Raw genomic sequence first — 17,703 nt, 5'->3', positions numbered from 1 at the left:
TCCTGATTCCTTCCCTAGGACTATCAAGTGCCGCCGTGGTTTAAAGGCAGCTGTTCTCACTGGAAAGACTTGTGTGTTTTACATCAAAGTAGAAAACAAAACCCTTATTGATGCTGACTTGGAGTCTGGGAGGGAGTAGATCTCCCTAAAGATCCATGAACCCCAACTTCAGGTCCTTCTTCAAATTATCAAAGAATTGAAAGAGTGGGTTCAGAGAAGAGCAAATTATGAATTAGATTTGTTTTAGGAAGAATTGGGACAGAAAGCAAAGCCGAAAAGCCGAGGTCAAAGGGAATCCTCCCTCACTTACGGAAAAGGTCTCTGTCCTGAAAGAAGCCTCTAGTGGAGATGGAGCTCACACACCACCCATGTGGAAAGCAAGGCAGAAAAGGTCCCTAGGCCAAAAGAAGTTCTGGCCCTTTCCTCCAGGCTGGGGAGGGATCAGGTAGACCAAGAAGATCCCTGTCACATAGGGACAGAAGGAGTGGGATCAGAAGCCCAAGAGACCTCAGAAAAGCCAAAAAAGGCCAGTATCCAGGAGGCTTAGATACCTGTTTTGGACTCATTTTTACGAATCAAACATCCAGTTAGAATGAGCTTCATCACCAGAATCAGGTGTGTAAGGGAGGAACCTGATTGGTTGGTGGGCTCAAGAAGCTGACTCAGGAAGGGCCTGCCCACAGGTGTGCTAAGCCCTGAAAAACTTGGGAAAGAAGCCAGGCTGTTGCTGAGGGGTTGTTGCTACGTGCAGCAGTCTTGGGTGACACACAGGTTCTAGTCCTGCCACAGCAGGCAAGGTAGCATTCATGTTTTTGTGGGGCTAGTCCCCATCTAACTACCACCAAAAAAGGCTATCTTGCTTTTAATTTATATCATTATCACCCCTTATATTGGTCAGAAGTATTTCTGTTGAATTTAAGACCATGCTTTCAGAAACTGAACCAATCTTTAAAACATGAACTGACCTTTGTAAATTGAAAGATGAACTATTGTTCTGAATGAAAATGGTAGTGACTGTATTAGCAACCTGTGTGTAAGAAAGTATTCACCAGCCGGGCGTGGTGGCGCACGCTTTAATCCCAGCACTTGGGAGGCAGAGGTAGGAGGATTGCCATGAGTTCGAGGCCACCCTGAGACTCCATAGTGAATTCCAGGTCAGCCTGGGCTAGAGTGAGACCCTACCTTGAAAAAGAAAAAAAAAAAAAAAAAAAAGAAAGTATTCACCAACAGAGTTTTCTTAAAAAGATGATAGCAAAATCTTTATTGATTACTTCACATTATTGGCATACATAAATCACTTTTGATGGCTTAGTCCAAAATATACTATGTACTTTGTCAGGTTTCTTAAGAATTGTAAAAGAAATACAAGCCTAGAGTAATTGCTATAATTTTGCAAAGGAGTATTGGCTACATGCCTGTGTTTTCTTTCACTTTGAACTGGTAAAGTGATCAGACGGATCTTTATTTTTTCTGATCTTTTTATCAACACATTTCTGAACAGTAAAAGACAAACTAAATTTGCACCAAAAGTCTCAGCAAGTCTTCTATAATGTTTTTCTAGCTCTTAAATTTAATTCCTATAGGTTTTTATTCTTAGGATTAACTGGAGAACTGGGCTAATTATGCTGCACAAGTGAAGAATTTTATAAAGAAATCGCATGTGTGGGTTGCTCTTCATTGTCAACTTCACTGGATTTAGAATCACAGAAACATGCCTCTGAGGACTGGAAATATGACTTAGCGGTTAAAGCGCTTGCTCTGCGAAGCCTAAGGACCCAAGTTTGATTCTCCAGGTCCCACATAAGCCAGATGCACATGGTGGTACATGTATCTGGAGTTTGTTTACAGTGGCTAGAGGCCCTGGTGCACCCATTCTCTCTTAAGTAAATAAAAATAAATCTTTAAAAAAAGGAAACATGCCTCTGAGAGCATTTCCAGAAAAGTTTAGCTGAGCAAAGAGAACCCATCCTTAATGTGGATATCACCATCTAATGCATTTGGGCCACAAACAAAATAAAAAGGAGAAAGGAAGCTGACAATACTGTCTACCAGACCCTAAGTGGCCATGGTATGCATGATCTCACAGTGGCTGATGCTACTACCTACACAAGACCTATAATAGTAGGGAAAAAAATGATGACATCAAGATAGAAGAGACTAGCTGGAAAGAAGGGTTTCAGTGGAAGGGGCATCAGAGAGGGAGAAAAGGAAGGGTAGTAGGAGGCGATTATAATCTCGGTATATTGTCTAGATGTATAGAGGTTGTCAAAAAGATAAAATGAAAGCAAGCTGAGCACTGGCATTTGCTTCCTGCCTGTGTATATGACATGACCAGTTGGCCCCCATGACTTTTCCACCATGATGTACTGCCCTCAAGCTGTAAGCCAAAATAAACTTTTAAGTTGCTTTTGTCAGGTATTTTGTCAAATCAGTGAGAAAAGTAACTAATACAAGCCAGAAATTAAACAATAATTGTCATCCAGCGAGGATAACTTCTCAAGGACCCAGGCAAATTTCTTCCACTAAGCCATACCCCAACTCTATCATGAAGTCTTTAAGATAACTTAAGTTAGGAACATCCCATGCATGCCAACCCTGCCCCAGCCTTTTCAAGATTTAACAACTTCTATCACTAAAACTCTAGTGGAAAAATTTTACCTGAAGGGGCATCAGGGCTGGGGAGATGGTTGAGTGGATACTTCTTACTTGCCAGCATGAGGAGCTGCTTCTCAGTAGTCACATAAAACCCTATTGTGGTGATAGGTGCCTGTAATCCCAACACTGGGCAAGCAACGACAGGAGGCTCTCTCGGGATTGCTGACTGGCTAGTCTAGTCCATCAGTGAGATCTACATTGACTGCGAGACCTTATCTCAAAATAATAAGGTGGAGAGAACTGAGGAAAATACCCAACATTGACTTCTGGCCTGCACACACATACATATATACCCAGTGAAAGAAAGAGGAAGAGAGAGAAGGAGAACCCTCCTGGCACCAGTTCCTAAGTCTCCCATCCAATGCAGTCATCCCCAATAAATACAAGGTATAATGTTAAATCCTTATGAGAAATACCTAGAGCCATGCCTTTGATTAGGTGTAAGGTTTTCATGGAAGATGTGGTTTTTCAGAGGGCACTGAAGGCCATGCATTCTGGTGGGAGCCCAGCATTGGAAAAGCAGGAAGTGAATTATAGGGCCTGGTAAAAGAAAAAATATATGGTGAGAATGTAAAATTGAACATGAAGCTAATGAATTTAGAATAAATTTTGGTTCCATACAAACATTAAAATCCAAAATTAGTTCAGGTCAGAATTTAAGTTAAGAATTTTGCAAAATCATAATGATCTTAGAATACATTGAAGTTTGGATAATGTTATCAATCAAAGGATTGTTGGGTTTATTAAAACTTGAATTGTATTTTGGCTCTGTGTCAGTCTTGCCTAATATATCCCTTTTTCTAGGTTCTTCTGTTTTTTCATCTGTAAAGTGAAGTATTGGCCCAGATGATTTATAAGATCCTTTGTACAAGTAGAAATATCAAAAACTTGACAATTCCATGGTTATTTTCCCCACTAACCTTACATATTGTTTTCAACCTAATAAACCATAAGGTAAGTTAGAAAGCAAATAACAACAATGATAATAATAATATGTCTAGTCAGCTAATTAGGTATCAACAAATGGCTATTGGCATTGTTGGGGCGAGATATTGGTAAAGGAACACTAACTGTTGCCTGAGAATTGATCACTGACTAGGCTTACTTTAAGTTTCTAAGAACCTTGGACTTGAAAACCTTACCCAAATTTAAAACACACCAGATAAGTTGTATGGCATTTTTTAATTCAGTAGCTGGAATCCAAAATGTTACCAACTATCTTAGTTTGAGGTGGAGGTTTTTCTTTTGTTTGTTGTTGAAATAGAGTCTAGCTATGTACCACTTGCTAGTCTGGAACTCAGTATGTAGATGAGATCAACCTTAAACTTGTGGAGATTTTCCTGCCTCTGCCTCTGCCTCTGCCTCTGCCTCTGCCTCTGCCTCTGCCTCTGCCTCTGCCTCCCCAATGCTAGCCATGCCTGGTAATTTTTGCTTCTTTTATGTTTTGATATAAGTTACTACAATAGTCTAGATCTGTTTTGCCTACCCACACCCCCAGAGGTTCATGTTCTGAAAGCTTGGCCCTTTTAGGGTGATGTTGGCAAAACCTTTAAGCAATGGGTGGAGCCTATAAAAATAGCTAGGTCATGTGGGCTCCACCCTCATAAATAAGTTAATGCTGGACTGAGTGATTGAAGACTGTTAGGAATGGATTAGTTCTGAGAGAGCAGGTTGTTATAAAAAGAACTCTCTTGTCTCATCATGGGCATTATTTCCCTCTTACACATGCTCCCACCACAATAGCATCCACCACCCCATGACACAGGCAGAAGGCCCTAAACAGAGGCTGAACCAATGGGGCCACCTAGTCTTGCACTTTCAGCCTCCAAGACTACCAACTAAAGAAACATCTTTGTGAAAAGTACCAGCCTCGGGTAGTTTATTATAGCAAGCAAAACAAAGAATGTTAAGATCCATATAGTTAAGAGACTATAGAAGAGACTAAGAAATTTTTCCTCTTTGAGATTATAGGACGGATCACTTATTAATCCATTCACCCCTTCAACAACTGTGCCCTGAGACCCCAGCAACCATCTCTAGACTCTGGACCTTAGGAGGAAAATAAAATAGATAAGGCTTCTTCCCTTGTGTAGCTTATGGCCTAGTAGGGGCAACATAGTAAATGAATCAGTTGCTCTGTAATGGCAAGTCAAGAAAAATGCTGTATTAGTTGCCTTTCTCATTACTGTGACCACATACCTGACAGAACACTTAAGGGAAGAAGGGTTGATTTTTTGGCTTACATTGTGAGACGATTCCATCCATCATAGAGAAGGCATGATCATGGTGGGAATGTGAGATGGATATCTTACTGGCCACATTGTATCTGCAGTCAGCAGGCAAAAAGTTGACAGGAAGTGGAGCCAGGCTTTCAAACCTCAAAACCTGCCTCTAGTGACCCAGTTTTTCCAGCAAGGCTCCACCTACTAAGGTTTCACAACTTCCCCAGATAGTGCCAACATTTGGGGACCAAGTGTTCAAACACATGAACCTACCAGAAACATTTCATACTCAAACCACATGTGCTAGAAAATGGAATATGCCCAACCTGCAATGGTGCATAAGAAAGGACACCTGGACATTATTTGTGACTTCAGGTGTGACTTGGAAATTGTGAATTTTCTACTAGCTAAGGAGAGGTTAGTGGCAACTGTGAAGGCACAAAATCTAGAAAGTCTTGGTGCATTCCAGAAAGGCAGTGAAGGGAGGGGTTGGAGAGACCAGAGGATAGAGGGTAGAGACTAGAAAGGAAGAAGCCCACAAATTGAGGTCATGCATTATCAGGATTAATCACTTGGTGTGTGTCAGGCACTATGTTAAATTCACCTTTCATGTGCTCAAAGACCTTTTGAATTAAATATCAGAGTGATTCTCAACCCTGACTGTGCATTAAAACCACTGTAGATCTAAGAAAATAATGTGCATGCTTGGTATGACATCTTTGTAGTGCCTGAGCTACATTCCCTCTATATTCTGATGTAAGTGAGCCCCCCCCCCCCAATAAAAGGAACCTAATCCCTTTAAATAAAAGGCCTTGTGTAATCCTAATGAACCTAAATTTGTCTGAGGTGATTTGACAACCAGGTAAATCGCACAGGAGGCAGCAATGTCACCTAAGTCTATTCAATTCCAAAACATGTGTTTTTAGCCACTAGCTAGTGCCCTGTCAACAATGACATAGCGTAAGTGGTTATGTGTTAGAAACTCACTGAGACACAAGAGATGAATGACATGGACCTCTTACCTTCAATAAATCCATGGGCTAAGGAGGCAGAAGTGTCAGCAAACCGAGCCAGTCCAGCTCAAATAGACGCACACAAACCCATGGAGAACTCCCTGTGAGATCAGAAATGTTCCATTTTAACCTAGATTGAAGTGGATGGTGACCAATGGCAAGAAACGTAGGTAAGCATTATTGCAGTTGTCAGCTGAGAGATGATGCAAGCACAAACTGAGGAGATGGCAGCAGAGGTCATAGAGAGAATTGGCACCAGCTGACCACTGATGTGAGAGTTACGAAAAGAACAACAAAAAAAAAGTGGAGGAAAACTTCGGAGTTTTGGAACTTAGTAGAAATAACACCACTCATCTAGAGAAAGAGTCAAAGAACTGAATTTTGAGTTGAGTATGTTTGAAATACTTTGGAAGTTTGAGAGAAGTCTCCCAAAGCAGTACGAATTTGTATCTGGAGCTCAAATGATCAGGGAAGTCTAGAAATGAAGGCTGTAATCAATGACATTTAGGAGGTATTGAAAGCAGGCCTTGCATAAAGTGTATGAAAAGATGATGGCCAGGCATGGTGGCACATGCCTTTAATCCCAGCACCTGGGAGGCAGAGGTAGGAGGATCACCATGAGTTCAAGGTCACCCTGAGACTACATAGTGAAATCCAAGTCAGCCTGGGCTACCTCAAAAAAAAAAAAAGAAAAAAGAAAAAAAGAAAAGAAAAGATGATGGAGGTATAGGAGGAAAAAATTCCTGAACTGAGTATAACATTAAAGCTGTTATTTATCTGTAATGATATTAAACACAGTTGACTCATGATTCTCCATGATGAGTTTCTAATACTTCCCTTAACTTCTCATAATTCCTCAGCCACATAGCAAATTTAACAGATAATACACATCCACAGACTGCAAACTAATTTTAAATACTGGCTAAGCATTTAAGAATGATATATGACACATTCAGAAAGATAATGAAATATCCTAGACACTAATATTACTTAAGCCTACAATAGTTGCAATGTTCTAAACATAAAATAGAAATTTTTACTTTATACACATACACACGCACAAATATACATGTATTTATGTGTGTGTGTGCATGTATGAGAAAGAGAGAGAGACTGTGTGTGTGTGTGTGTGTGTGTGTGTGTGTGTGTGTGTGCACATGCTAATGCTAGGGCCTCCTGCCACTGCAAAGAAACTCCAGACACATTTGCCACTTTGTACATCAGGCTTTATATGGATACTGGAGAATTAAACCTGGGCTATCAGGTTTTGCAAGCAAGCACCTTTGTCTCCAGTCTATAGACAGAAAATTCTTAACCTTCAGCTCATAAACTTCTATAAAACCAAAGTGTCTTCTTTTTTTCTTCATATTTTTCTGTTTTTCAAGGTATGTTCTCACTGTATCCCAGGCTGACCTGGAATTTACTATATAGTCTCAGGTTGGCCTCGAACTCATAGCAATCCTCCTACCTTTGCATCCCAAGTGCTGGGATTAAAGGAGTGTGCTACCATGCCTGAAAAGCAATCATAAGCATAAGTATGCTTCATATTATAATAAGTCATTTTTAAATCAATGCACAACATAAATATTAAAATAATTGCTACAGTGTGAATTCTTTTGAGATAAAAGGTGCTTTGATAGAGAACAGCTCTCAGACATTTCTTCCATTGGACACCCACTATAACACTGAGCAGCTATGTGTGCAGCCCAAGTTTCCTCTACTAAATCCTTGTTTTATGCAGTCTACCCCACCATTCTTGGGCCTTCACTGGGGTCACAAAAACTTATGCCTACCCATTTTGGTTTAACACATGTTTGTGGTGTGTGTACATATGTTTATGCATGTTCATGTATGTGAGTACACCATCAGACTGATATCAGGTGTCTTCCTTGATTGCTCTTCACCTTTTATTGCAACAGGGTCTCTCATTGAACTGCAAGCACCCTGATTTTGCTTCTGTAGCTAGCTTCCCTCAGGGATCCCTTGTCACTCTCACGAACACTGGAATTATGTGGTTTCTGTGCCCCTCCCCCAACTCTGATAGGGGTGCTCGGGATCTGAGCTCAGGTTCCATATTTATATGGCAAGCAGTCTACCAACTGAACCATCTCCCAAGCCTCTCCTACCTGTTTTTTTAAATAACTGACAATCAAAATATTTATTCATTTATCTTGTGTTTTTTATTTGTTATTTGAGAAGTCGACCTGGCCTTGAACTTGCAATGTGTCACCCTCAGCTTCTTGAGTGCTGGGATTACAGGCAATTGCCAATAACCAATTTTAAGAGAAATCATGTAGCAATATTTTATTAAAATAGCTTGAACATGATCTGTAGTACCTTAAATTAACATTTTAAGGTTACTATGTAATGAAAATCTCATCATTTCCAAATTTGTCAGAGAAGTTGTAAACTATGAAGCACATATTCATGCCCACTAATGACTCACCAATGCACTTTGAGTGACACTATCCTATAAGAGTCAGCGCTTTAGATTCCTGTGCCTTATAAAGTTCCTTAACACCGATCTCCAACTCCCAAAATGTATTCTGTTGAGTTAATGATAACACAGGTTTTGTGGGGAGGGGGTTTATGTTGGTTAATTTACACAGTCAACTTGATGAAATTTTACAGAGACATTACTAGATCACAGTGGCCCTGACCTAGTCAGTGTATTAGTTTCTTGATGGATTTATGACATAATGACATTATCCTGACATGGTGAAAGGTAGGAGATGGAACCTAGTTGGAGAAAGTAGGTCACTAGGGCAATGTCCAGGAGGCTGTCCCCTTCCTGTATCGCTGCTTTTGTTTTGCTTACTGACCACTCTCATGTGAGCTGTTCCTCCCTGCCTTGATGGGCTAATACTTCTTAAACTCTGAGCAAAATCAGGTATTTGTTCACGGCCATGAAAAAGCCTGACCTGTGTAAGAACAAAGGGGATTCTGTGCTTGCTTTTGTTAAGAATTAGGTTAAAAAGCTTAAACAGGTATTTTCAGTATGGGAATTCTGAGACCCTTTAGTATGCCAGCGCACAATTTGACCCATCAGAGATTTGTCTTTTTCCAACTTCCAGAGCATCTACAGGACGAATAGTTGACCATGTGTATGTATTGCCAAAAAATATACACAGGGGTGGATGAAGCGATAAAGTTACAACTTCCAGTGAGAGCTGTTTATAGAATCACCTGTCATCAAACACTCATCATCTACAAAGCAAGAGTCATCAAATTTGACACTATTTTGTCAGTAGTGCCTGCTTCAACATGGGACTCGGTAAATAGTATATGCACAAATGTGTTGGCTGTTGTTATTTTGCTTATTTTGGGTCTTTTTTGTCAAATTTCATCACTCTTATTTTGGTCCCATGACCTGAATACAGCACATAGCCTCTAGCCAAAGGACTGCAGTCACAAAACTATTTTAACATAGGCATCTTACATAACTCATAATTATCTTGAAGCATCATAAAATCATTTGTCTCAGAATGCACACTGCCCAACACCCAGGCCTAGAGTGCTGTACCTCTGAGCTACACACCCAGCCCCAAATCTTAAATTATTTAAAGGAAATGTTTTTTCTATTGTATTAGTATGCTATCCCAAGGAGTTAATAGAAATTCTTGGTATATCTGGAGATTAAGCTTTCTCCCATTGCCTAAGCATGCTTGGACTAGTCAAAGTGAGTTGTTTCATAACTTTATACTGACAAAAGATGTTGAGGCTATCTGCTATTTGTGTGGGGTACAAATAAGAGATAAGATGGTTTCATAATAAGGATCGTAATGTTCTCGGATAAGTCTATAAATTTATCCAGTGTTTTCTGCAATTACTGACCTTAAACTTGTCTGAACTAATAGTGAATGACCTACCACATTCCCACTGAGCTGATGGTGGGAACGGGACAAGGGGAATAGCAAAGGTGCTTCCAGCTTTACTAACTACAAGCAGGCAAGCCCCAGAAAGTCCTCCTGGTTGTATGACTGCAGTCTAAGATTACTAATGTGGTCAATGCTAACTACAGGAAAAAAAAAAAAAAAAATCAAAGAATGTGTAGCCAAGGGCAAGAGTCAGGGGTCTGGGCAGGTTTTAGTCTCAAAAACTCTGGAAGAAGGGGATGATGAGGGCATTCACATTTTTAGTGGCCTAACTCTTTTGAGTATTTTTTCGTAGGAAGCAGTGACAACTAAAGTCAATAAATACAAGTCCAAAGGTCCCAGCAAGGCTCTGCATTTGTCATAAACCAGGTCACCGTGGATGAACAGGCAAGTGCAGAACACGACTCTAACACAAAGCCACTTAGGTAGTTCACAGCATCAGGGTGAGGAGATGGCCGGCACGATGACATGCAATAAGCCTTCTGTGACAGGGGTGGGGGCAGAGACCAGGAACAGAGGCAGCACTGGCTATTAATGATTACAAGGGCCTGCACAGTTCAAAGTCAGAGACATAACAAGGTGTTCTCTCAGATGTGTGGCCTGTTATTGTTTTGGCTTTGGGGCACACATCCATTCAAACTGAATCCACACATACGTGGGGTTTATGAAGCTTTCAGATGCTCCCAAAGGCAGCATATGTATTCTTATCTCAAACTTAGCTCAACCTAAATCCTATTGTCTTTATAAGAGACTAATGGAAGTGGCATAGTTTCTTCTTTCACCAATCATATGGATCTGTGTGAGGATTTTGTTTGATTACAGATAGTATATATTATTAAATTAAGGGGTGAAATCCCCCCACAAAGAACTTGTGCATAAAGCCACACAATAGGATACAAATGAAGCACATCAAAGCACTACAAGGATTTACATTTACATTGCTTCTGGGATTTGAACTTGCCCCACACAGAATTTACCAGAAATCATTTCCCATAGGAATAAAAATAAATACATAAAACAAAATTTAATTTAACCCCCTTGGAATTTGACATTTGAAAAAGCATTGCCATTTTGGGGTCTCTATGTGTGTGGCATATGCATATGTGTATATGCAGGTTCATGTTTGTGTGTAGGGTGCACATGAACAGGTATGTGCATGTGTGTGGAGGCCAATATCAGGGATTGTCCTCAGTCTGTCTGTCAGTTGTTCTCTGTATCCTTTACTTCTTTGGTGCTGGGACAAAATATCCAACCAGAAAAAAAAAAAAAAAAAAAAAACTCAGGGAATTATAGAGTTTGTTTTGGCTTATAGTTCCAGAGGGTAGTGAAAGGTACAAGTTTGATGCCGAGAAGAAAGACAGACAAGGGCGAGAGGGCCAACAGCACAGAGTTTATTCAGGCTGAACACCTGAGAGGAGGAGAATGTCCATCAGAAGATCCAGAACCCACATTCTGTTTAGAGACTAGGGCAGTGACAGGATGCTTGGGTTCTGCTTAGAGACCGGGGTAGTGACAGGATGCTTGTTTCTGCTTAGAGACTGGGGTAGTGACGGGATGCTTGTTTCTGCTTAGAGACCGGGGGAGTGACAAGATGCTTGTTTCTGCTTAGAGACCGGAGTAGTGACAGGATACTTGTTTCTGCTTAGAGACCGGGGGAGTGACAGGATGCTTGTTTCTGCTTAGAGACCGGGGGAGTGACAGGATGCTTGTTTCTGTTTGGAGACTGGGGTAGTGACAGGATGCTTGTTTCTGTTTAGAGACCGGGGTAGTGACAGGATGGTTGGTTCTGCTTAGAGACCGGGGTAGTGACAGGATGCTTGTTTCTGTTTGGAGACTGGGGTAGTGACAGGATGCTTGTTTCTGTTTAGAGACCGGGGTAGTGACAGGATGGTTGGTTCTGCTTAGAGACCGGGGTAGTGACAGGATGGTTGGTTCTGCTTAGAGACCGGGGGAGTGACAGGATGCTTGTTTCTGTTTAGAGACCGGGGTAGTGACGAGATGCTTGGATCTGCTTAGAGACCGGGGTAGTTACAGGATGCTTGGTTCTGTTTAGAGACCGGGGTAGTGACAGGATGCTTGGTTCTGTTTAGAGACCGGGGTAGTGACAGGATGCTTGGTTCTGCTTAGAGACCGGGGTAGTGACAGGATGCTTGTTTCTGCTTAGAGACCAGTGTAGTGACAGGATGCTTGTTTCTGCTTAGAGACCAGTGTAGTGACGGGATGCTTGGCTTCTGTGTAGACACTGGGGTAGTGACCGGATGCTTGGTTCTGTTTAGAGACCGGGGTAGTGACAGGATGCTTGATTCTGCTTAGAGACCGGGGTAGTGACAGGATGCTTGGTTCTGTTTGGAGACCGAGGTAGTGACAGGATGCTTGGTTCTGTTTGGAGACCGAGGTAGTGACAGGATGCTTGGTTCTGTTTGGAGACCGGGGTAGTGACAGGATGCTTGGTTCTGCTTAGAGACCGGGGTAGTGACGGGATGCTTGGATCTGCTTAGAGACCAGGGTAGTGATGGGATACTTGGTTCTGTTTAGAGACCAGGGTAGTGATGGAATGCTTGGATCTGCTTAGAGACCTGGGTAGTGACAGGATGCTTGGTTCTGCTTAGAGACCGGGGTAGTGACAGGATGCTTGTTTCTGCTTAGAGACCGGGGTAGTGACAGGATGCTTGGGTTCTGTTTAGGGACCGGGGTAGTAACAGGATGCTTTGTTCTGTTTAGAAACCGGGGTAGTGACAGGACGCTTGGTTCTGTTTAGAGACCAGGGTAGTAACAGGATTCTTGGGTTCTGTTTAGAGACTGGGGTAGTGACAGGATTCTGTTTAGATCCGGGGTAGTGACATGATGCTTGGGTTCTGCTTATAGATTAGGGTAGTTACAGGGTCCTTAGTAAGTGTGGTGCTGGAGGTAGGAATTTTGCAGGTATCCAATCCCATGAGAAGAGGAAGTAGGAGTGAGTGCTACTAATCCTGTTAAGAGAAAGGAAGTGGTGATGGCTATTACTGATCCCATTAGGAGGAAAGAACTAGGGGTGGGAAGTTACAGTTTGGAAAGACAAAGCTGGATAATCTCGATCTGGAGATTTTCCATTGCAAAATGGAGGCTTCAGGGAAGAGATAGCATGGCTACAGCCAGAAGCCTTCACATCATCATACCCACCACGAGGAAGCACAGCAAGAAAATAGCAAGTGTGCTGGGCTATAACACCTCAAGGCCTACTCCCAGTGACCCACTCTCTCCAGCAAGGCTCCACCACCTAAAGGTTCCACAACCTCCCTAAACAGCTGACACCTGCTGGAGATTAAATAGTCCAACACATGGACCTATGAGAGACATTTCATATATGCTCCCCAATAATCTTCCTTCCACTCCCACTAAGTGCCTTTTTCTTCTCACCCCTTACCAGTGGGTACACCATAGAGGACAATGACTTCCCCTCCCCTAGCAACCATTAGCTGTCAATAGCTCCTCACAGAGATGTGGTGCCTCATGTGCCCCTCCCTATCCATAATGGAATGTTGATGGACCCTATTATGTAAATGTCTTGCAAGGGGTCCTTCTGTGAGCACTTGTGTCCAAAGGCCATATCCTATCTGGATGACAGAGTGCCATAGTGCTCCTCCCCACCCTCCAGCTCTCACATTTTTCCTATCTCTTCAATCTCAGTGTTCTCCAAGCCTTGGATGGAGTAATATAAATATCCTATATAAGACTGAACATTCAACCATCACATGCTTGCAGCACATGGATCACCAGCTGGTTTTTCTAAGGCAAGTTGCTTGACATTTCTGGTCCTTTGTTTCCCATAATTCAATCGCTTCCTGCTATAAGAAGTATGATAAAGTAATGGTAAAAGATTATGGTTTTTTAATACTCTTTTTAAATTTGTGTGTGTGTGTGTGTGTGTGTGTGTGTGGTATATGCACATGGATGTGCCCTGTGGCACCCCATATGAGGGTTACTTGCCTGTAAGGGACCGAGTGAAGCATTGAGTATCCTGCTCCATTGCTCTCCCACCTACTCTTGTTAGGAGCTGGAGTCTCTTCTTAATAAGTGCAGAGTTTGCAGGGCTCTGAAGATTCTCTGCTCCCCTACAAGACTGGGGTTACAGGTGAGTGTGACCATGCCCAGCTGTTTTACATGGGACCTAGAGATTTAAATTCTGGCAGTCTCTGGCCCCCTCAGGAAGCACGAGTAACCGCTGTACCATTTCTCCAGCCAGGTATTATTATTCTTCATCATTTTAAAAATATCCTTGACAACTGACCCTGTTTCTGTTGTATGCCACCAGGATTGAGAACTCCTCACCCAGAGGAAAGTGCTTCCATGTTTGCGTCCTTCCCAGTATGAGAGTCTCTCCTGAGGTTCAAGTGTACTCAGCTTTCTATGGCTCCCCATTTAATCGCTCTAGTCCTCATGTCAGCCTTTAAATTATTAAATCCTCCTTCCACTTCCCACTCTCCACAGATGCCAGGCCTGGCTAAATTCACTGGATTTCTTTAGTTATTTTTTTCATGAGGGTATGTCTGTCTGTCCATCACAGTGGTTACTATCTTCTGGACATTTCTTTAGTCTACCAATATTCCCTCCATAGAGTCACTTCTAGAACAAACATTAAATCTTCCTCAACATACCCCCCCTTGTTCTGGAGATTTTTTTTTTTAAACAGAATGCCCCATTTTAGTAGCACTTTTTGGCAGCCACATCCCACTATTAAGTTGAATTGAGCTGTTACATTCAGACAACTCTTAAATCCGTTCCATGTGTACAGACCATGTTTTTGTATTTTTTCTGGAGACAAGCGAATCCTTGGGGCTTCCTGACTGGGTGTTCTAGCTGGATAGGTGAGCGCTAGGATCAGTGAGAGATCCTTTTCAGAATTCAAGGAGAAGAACCATTAAGGAAGGAACCTGACATTGACGTCTGACCTCCATGCAAGTGCATACACATACAAACACACATACATACCTGCCTTTCACTCATATGTACATACTCTGAAAATAAGTACAGTGAGGTAGTACATGTTTGTAATCCCAAATTCTTGCAATCCCACTGCTGGAGCAGCAGACACTTGAATCCCTGGGGTTCACTGGCCAGGCCATCTAACAGTTCCTACACAAGTTGAGACTTTGTCTCTAATAATAATAATAAAAAAAGAGAGGTGGATAGCACCTAAGGCTGTCTTCCAGCCTCTGTAGACAGATGCACACATGTTCATTCACAAACGAGCACATGAACACACACACACACACACACACACACACACACACACACACACACAAACAAACAAAAATAACATGTCCATAGTTTCTCCTTTTCAAGAGCTTATTGGCATGAAGTTTACACTCTCCATGTTGGTGACTCCCACAATTCCATGTGTTCTGCAGCTGCAACATGACACCATCTGGCTACCCAATCCTTATTCCAAATCCTTAGTAGATATGTTGGAAAGTACAGCACTAAGCTCAGAGGGCTACGGCTCAATCTGGAGGCCTGTCTTTAAGATTACATAATTCCATTCATCAGCTCTTACAACTATGTGCCTAGTTCCCATGCAGGGTAGTGTCATATAGTTTTTATTTATGTGTGCGTGTAGGTCAGAGAAAAATACGGTGGTGTCAGAACTCACCTTCCACCTTGTTAAATATAGGTCTTTTCTTTGCCATTGCTAATGCCAGATTAGCTGTCCAGTGAGTTTCAGGATTTTCTTGGCTCTGCCTCCCATTGACATAGGCACGTCAGGACTGCAATTGTGCTACTTGTGTCTGACTTTATGTGGGCTCTGTGGGTCCAAATCCTAGTCATCAGGCTGGTGCAGCAAGCACTAGCAACCACTGAGCAATCTCCCCAGCCCCACAAATTATTATAGAACTTCAAGCTAACTGCTTCATCAACTTATGCTGACAATAAACAAGTCATCTCTTTCCTAAATTATTCTAAAAGATACCCAGATACTAAGCCCCCCTACCCATAGTTCACAAGACTCACTTTGTTTTGAGAAGAAGACATTTGCCCGATTTCAGCCTTCCCTAATTCTCAAGATTCCTAGAAAGTCATTGACAAGGGTTCTGTCTTATCCCAAAATCCTTTTAGTGTCTAAGATATTGTGATAGTTTGAATGCATGTCCCTCATACACTCAGGTATTTCATATTTAAGCTTGTAACTTGGATCTTCAGCCACCTTCCTAGAGGAGGTGTCACTACGGGTGGCTTCTGGGGTCCAGCCCAATAGTGGGTTTGGCAGCAGATTAGAATTCCAGCCCAAAGGTATTACACAGTGGTCTGAGCTCTGGTGAATTTTTGTGCTTGTTGCTTTTTGGTGATTTCTTGCTGGTAGGTGTTTTTCTCTATGCTTGAATTTATGAATGGGAGCCTGCTTCTTCTGATATTGATAGAACTTCCTTTGGATGTGTAAGCTAAAATAAATCTCATCTCTCCCATAAACTGTTTGGTTGGATGCTCATCCCACTGTGAATCTGTCTACTACAGAAGTGTAATGCATTTAGGTATGAGAGAACCCCATTTTGAATATGTTCATGTTGTAAAGAGAATGTGGTCATGAATGTTTGTACTTTATGAACTGACCCATTTCTTTGACTTCCTCAGATCTTTGACTTTTCCTCAATGCTTTTGCCTTATACTTTTCACACTTGACTTGATCCTGTAATTTCCCAAAGGTAAATGTCCCACCTCAGCAAATGAGTCTTTCCCTGGATGCTTACTCTGGGGTCTGGTCATTTCAAAAGGGGCTCCATTTATTCATGACTGTGCATCTAACCAGGTACCAGCTGAGTCACCTCATGTCACACAGCACCCCCTCTGTATACTCCCTTGGCCAACCAATCCTTAAATAGACCTAGATTCAAAGAGGAGTAGTAAGACTCCACCCATATGCAGACAAGTTTGGAAACATCAAGCTAGGACTAGCAGAACACAGCCTGTAACACGCAGGCTTAGCAGAGATTAGTGGTACCACAGGTAGACATTCGTTACTTGTCCTCTTTCCCTTTGGCTGACTTAACTCTTCATAACAGCTCATTTCACTGAGGACATTAGCATCAATATTCCATCAGCTTTAAAATGCTGTTGTATCTTTAAACATGATTGCTTGTCTGTTTTCTATTTGACTTCATAAGAGATCATTATCTGAATCCATTTTGGTTTATTGGGCATTCCTCCAGTGCTCCCAGTGTGTTACCAAACATTAAACTCTGACAGGATTTAATTCCATTTCTTACCATCCCTAAAATTCAGTGCTATCAATCCTTCTCTTCTGTCTGAATAACCCACTTTTCACACACAAGTAACACACACACACACACACACACACACACACACACACACACAACTCACTATTTGCTTCTTTCTAATGCTTGCCAGTCTTTCTTAGGGAAAGTATAATGCTAGCAAAGGTCCAAGAGGCCTGTTTTCTCTAAGAATTTGTGTAACTCAAGATTGTTATTTTACGTCTTTAATCCTGAGAGGACTGCATGTAACACAAGAGGATAAAAGTGAAATTACATAAAAGAATTTAATACATGCTCAACATTCATTAAATGTGTAGCCTTTAAAATGATTCTTGTCTTACTTTTTCCATTGAAAACTGCCACAATCTCATTCTGTGCTTCAGATCTCCCTAAAACATACCCAGCAAATGACTCATGACATACTATATATGTTTTTGCCATAGTTTTATCAATAATTTTAGCCAGGTCTACTGGAATCATCATCTTCACTCCTGCTTTCTCTTCTTTTGTAAACTTCCTAAGCCTGGCTAGACAAGAAAGTGCAGAGGTACACTCTGGAGAATACTCACTGCTCCTACGACAGACACTTGGGCATCAGAGCCAAGAGTGGCTGTTGCTAGGACTTCTCTGCAATCAGCAACATGACACCTTCCTCCAAGGAAGCTAATGTAAAGGAATGTTGCTTGTCTAG

Source organism: Jaculus jaculus, chromosome 5, assembly GCF_020740685.1.
Source record: "Jaculus jaculus isolate mJacJac1 chromosome 5, mJacJac1.mat.Y.cur, whole genome shotgun sequence".
Lineage (NCBI taxonomy): Eukaryota > Metazoa > Chordata > Mammalia > Rodentia > Dipodidae > Jaculus > Jaculus jaculus.
Note: the sequence above shows the minus strand (reverse complement) of the source record.